The sequence below is a fragment of the Oncorhynchus kisutch genome, linkage group LG1 (assembly GCF_002021735.2).
Source record: "Oncorhynchus kisutch isolate 150728-3 linkage group LG1, Okis_V2, whole genome shotgun sequence".
NCBI lineage: Eukaryota > Metazoa > Chordata > Actinopteri > Salmoniformes > Salmonidae > Oncorhynchus > Oncorhynchus kisutch.
Genome location: NC_034174.2, coordinates 72,985,150 through 72,990,918, shown reverse-complemented (window position 1 = coordinate 72,990,918; position 5,769 = coordinate 72,985,150).

Sequence of the window (5,769 nt, the reverse complement as noted above, 5' to 3'; positions counted from 1 at the left end):
ACGAGAGAGAGAGACATTGGCCAATCAGCTATAAAAACTAACAACTGACAGCTTGCTCGGCCAATTAAATAACCTTGAAGGCCGGACCAAAACTATTTATTTCTTGCTGCCACTTCAAAGGAATGTGAAGAAGGGTTGTGCTGTCAGACACTGTGAATAGCCTATTTTAATGTAAAAATCATTAGGCAAAATTATTCTTTACAACATGCAAATAAAATATAGAGACTGTAAGTTGTTAAAACTTAAAGGAAATCTCTCACAGCTTTGAGTGGAAAAATTCACTTGATAGCAAACTAAATCGAAAAGAATGCAAACAGTAAAAAGGTGCATGCAGTGAAGAGAGGAAGAAAGAGAGCACTTGTGTTAAAATAACAGAGAGAGAGAGAGAGAGAGAGAGAGAGAGAGGGAGAGGGAGAGGGAGAGGGAGAGAGAGAGAGAGAGAGAGAGAGAGAGAGAGAGAGACAGAGAGAGAGAGAGAGAGAGAGAGAGAGAGAGAGAGAGAGAGAGAGAGAGACAGACAGACAGAGAGAGAGAGAGAGAGAGAGAGAGAGAGAGAGAGAGAGAGAGAGAGAGAGAGAGAGACAGAGAGAGACAGAGAGAGACAGAGAGAGAGGCTTTTCACCTAAAGAGCAGAAACCCAGACTTCACCAAGGAAATCAGGAATATAGACATTGTCATCCTGCCAGAAACATGGTATAAAGGAGATGGACCGACTGGTTGCCCTCTAGGTGTTACACAGGGAAGAGACTCAGGGGGTATGCTAATCCCCACATTTTTGGGGGTCTTGCCTGTTTTGCATGTAATTTTTAATTAATGTGTGTCACATATCAGTTTGCAGACAATGTAAAATATATATATACATATATATAATGGAGTTAATAGAGCCACATACAAACATGGTCTATTTTTGTTTTCTTGAGTAAGGCAGCTCCATAATGACAGTGTTTCAGCCTAGCTAAGTGCTTTCTGTGGTGGTGGATCAAGCCAACAGGACATACAGAACTTTACGCCGCAATTGGCTCAGTGTTCTGTCACTCACTCACTTCACCTCCAAGTCTAAGGGTAGACCTCGAAAATTCTAGCACTTTGGATGCTGCCATAGAGTTAAATTAGAAGTTCCCATCCAAGAAGGCTCAAGGTCATTGGCCACAGATAAAATGGCATCAAATCATGTTATATCTACAGTAGCATTGATCGGACTGTTCATGTCAACTTCATACTTTCAAAATCTTAGCTAGCAGTCATCATCATGAATGAAGTCGACAATCTACTAGCAAATCCCTTTTAGTCCTTGTCATACAAAGATATATAATGAAGAAAAAGTATAGATAAAACGTATCGGTGCTCATCGGCCATTGGACATAAACATTACACAACAAGTTGGAATTCGTAAATTGAACAATGAGTGGTTTGGAAGGAATCAGTGACATTGGCTGTGGGGTCCCAAATCTGGGATTTTCCAAATTTAAAATGATAAACGTTCAACATGGTCAATGCTGTCAATGAAGTGTGATTTGTGCCATGCTCAAAACAACTGTTAACTCGTAACTGCGAAAACTTGACTTCAGTGAGTTCAAGACAACTGGGAAGTCGGGAATAAGCAAGCTCCAACTGGGAAAATAAGTTTTGAATGGTCATCCAACTCGGAATTGTAAATCTGGCCTCTTTCTAGAGCTACGACCTGAAGATCAATGACGTCATCATATTTAGACTGTGTTTTTTTCAGAGTTTCCAGATGTTTTGAAAGCACCATAAATCCAGAGAATGCCAAATTTTGATAGCAAAATTTGCCCACGAAGGACCGTCACACCACCTTCCTGTTCAAGTGAGCACAGCACAACAAGGTGAGTCCAAAAATGTATTGTATGCTGCTGTTAGTGGCCCATGTGCCTCACCCTAATAATTTGGTCTATTTACCCCTCTTTATTTCGCCTACTGTTCTGACTTGGTGGTGCACATGTAGCCTATAGCCTGTTTTAGAGAAAGATTTTAGAGAATATTGTAAGAGCTTTCTTTGTGTGTTTATATGCCCCTTTATTTATTCTATGGTTCTGACTTGGTGTACAGGGAGAACACTGTAAGAACGGCCCATGTTCTGAATTCTGTCGCTGTACATTTCAAAAGTGCTTAAAAAATGGTTATATTGACTACGTCCGTCCTAACTCACTCATTAATGTCTTAATCGAAATCACGGATTGCCTTTTATCCACTTGTCGTCCCCTTATGCCACAGTTTGTACATCTCAATTGTCATTAGAAACCATATTTGTTTAATAGCAGCTATGTTTTTTTTAAGTCAGTAAATGAAGCTGAATTAACTGTTTCGCTGCCAGACAAGGCTCCGCTGATAGCCAGGTGTAGCAGTGGTAAGGTGTTGGGACTGCTGTTGCGACAGCTTTATGTAGGCCCTAACAGTTTGTGGGAACCGTTTGTCACCGTTATAGTACAGTTAATGTATTGTTTAGTGTTGTGTTGCTGGCATGCATCCCACTTGATTTATTTTTGCCCCACCAAGATTTACATGCTAAAATCGCCACTGCAAAGAACTATACCTACCTCGGCCTAAACATCCACACCACAGGTAACTTCAACCAGGCTGTGAACAATCTAAAAGACAAGGCAAGGGCCTTCTACGCCATCAAAAGCAAGATAAAACTCGACATCACAATCAGGATCTGGCTAAAAATATTTCAATCAGTTATAGAACCCATTGCCCTCTATGGTTGTGCGGTCTGGGGTCCCCTCAGCAACCAATAATTCACAAAATGGAACAAACACCCCAAAACATACTTTGTGTATAACGCAAAACCCCAAACAATGCATGCAGAGCATTAGGACTATACCCACCAGAAAAGAGCTGTTCAATTATACGACCACCTAAAAGGAAACAATGTCGACATGTTCCACCACAAAGCTCTCACCTGCAGAGAGACAAACCTAAAGAAAAGTCTCCTCAGCCAGCTGGCTCTGTTCACAAACATAAAACGACCCAACAGAGCTTCAGGACAGCAACACAATTACTTGACACACTGGAAAGAATCAACCAAGAAACAGAGAAAATTGGAACCCTATCTGTCCCTAAACAGAGGCAGAATACAGGACCACTGTGACTGACCCAAAATTAAGAAAATCCTTGACTATGTACAGACAGTGAGCATAGCCTTGCTATTGATAGAGGTCGCCATAGGCAGACCTGGCTCTCGAGAGAGGACAGGCTATGTGCCCACTGCCCACAAAATGAGGTGGAAACTAAGCTGCACTTCCTAACCTTCCAAATGAATGACCACATTAGAGATACATATTTCCCACAGATCACACAGACCCACAAAGAATTTGAAAACAATCAAACATTGATAAACTCCCATATTTGGTAGGTGAAATACTGCAGTGTGCATTCATAGCAACACGATTTGTGGCCCATTGCCTTGAGAAAAGGGCAACCAGTGGAGCACAAACAACATTGTAAATACCACCAATTTCATATTTATCTTCCCCTACTATTCGTACTACAATTTTTTTGCACATTGCTAAACACTGTACATAGCTGATAATATAACACTTGAAATGTCTATATTTTTTAAACCTTTTTCAGTGCAATATTTACTGTTAAATTCAAATAGTTTTTTGTTGATGTTGTTTTGTATCTTCTCACTTTTATTTATTGTTTATTTCACGTGTTTTGGCAATGTAAACACATGTTTCCCATGTCAATAAAGCCCCTTTCAATTGATTTAAGAGAGAGATCCTACCTCAGCAACCGTGTAGGTCGGGTGACATAGCAAATAGAGGCTATTGTGGTCAGCCCTGACAACCCTATCCTTGCTTTCAGGGGTGTCATGTGGATGAACTATGCCAAGATTCGTCTAACATAACATACCATGAATAATGAATGAGGTTACACTTATATTTAGTTTCCTGGCCTTTGAATGCTTGGAAGTAATCATGTTTGCCTAATTAATCATTTCTGCATAATGCATTTTATGTTGTTGTTAATTTGCATTGACAACTGTAATCATTATACACACATTTCATTCAGCAAACCGATCTATTCAAAGCATCGTGTTGAGCTATTTACTTTTTCTATATGAAAATATCCCAACCACACATGTTGTTCACCAAACAAACACATTTAGGCTTATGTCATTAAATTCAGATTTTTAAAAAAATATATTTTTTATTTTACCTTTATTTAACCAGGCAAGTCAGTTAAGGACAAATTCTTATTTTCAATGACGGCCTAGGAACAGTGGGTTAACTGCCTGTTCAGGGGCAGAATGACAGATTTGTACCTTGTCAGCTTGGGGATTTGAACTTGCAACATTCCGGTTACTAGTCCAACGCCCTAACCAATAGGCTACCCTAGCCAAATATCAGTGACGTAAAGTACTTAAGTAAAAATACTTTAAAGTACTACTTAAGTCGTTTTTGTGGGTATCTGTACTTTACTATTTATATTTTGGACAACTTTTACTTTTACTTCACTACATTCCTAAAGAAAAGTATATCATTTTTACTCCATACATTTTCCCTGACACCCAAAAGTACTCATTACATTAGCAGGACAGGAAAATTGTTAAATTCACACACTTATCAAGAGAACATTCCAGATCATCCCTACTGCCTCTTATCTGGAGGACTCCTTAACACAAATGCTTTGTTTGTAAACTATTGCCTAAGTGTTCGAGTGTTCCCCTGGCTATCCATAAATTTAAAAAACAAGAACATCGTGCTGTCTGGTTTTCTTAATGTAGGGAATTTGAAACGATTTATACTTGTACTTTTGACACGTATATTTTTGCAATTACATGTACTTTTGATACTTAAGTATATTTATAACCAAATACTTGTAGACTTTACTCAAGTAGTATTTTACTGGGTGACTTTCACTTTTACTTGAGTAATTTTCTATTAAAGATATCATTACTTTTACTCAAGTATGACAATTGTGTACTTTTTCCACCACTGCCTAATATAAAGCCTACATTTCACTTCTCAATATGTTTAATTGAAAACGTTCAACAAATATGTTTTTTGTTTTGTTTTTTAACAAATATGTGTATGGTTATGGTAAATAAACCCTATAATTGCATGATACTTTTAATATTACACTCCTATACAATTGTGGTCTCTTCGGGCTTGGTTTAAGATACAGTATTTTGAACCTAGTCTTCAGAAGCACATGGCCATTTGGCCATTTGTCACCTGTACCTATTTTTTTATAATCTAGTGGTGCATTCACGACAACTGGGAACTCTGAAATATACGAGGTCAAATAATGACGTCAGTGATCTTCAAGTCGGCCCTCTAGGCCTAGTTGGAATTCCGAGTTGGATGACCGTTCAAAATAATATTTCCCAGTCGGAGATCGTTTTTTCCGAGTTTCCAGTTTTCTTGACCCCACTGAAGTCGGAGATTTACGAATTCCCAGTTGCCAGTTGTTTTGAAGGAGGCATATGACGAACATATTTAACGAATTGGCAAATCAAAAAATTCCGAGTAGCATTTGAACGCGGCATTTATATACTCACAGCCAATGAAATGGGAAGGAAGTGTGCCAACGCCCCTCGGTCAGATGGCTATACATTAGCGCCATTTTGAGTGTGGCATTCTTCACTTTTGGAAAAAAGTCAAAAAAGAAAAATCAATGACAAAAAGTATTTACCCCACACATAACTTTATGGATCATTACACTCATTTGTTTTTATGCTTTAATTCAAGGTTAACAAAATAAAAGTTTCATAACGCACTCTGTTGCGTAATCTTCTACATC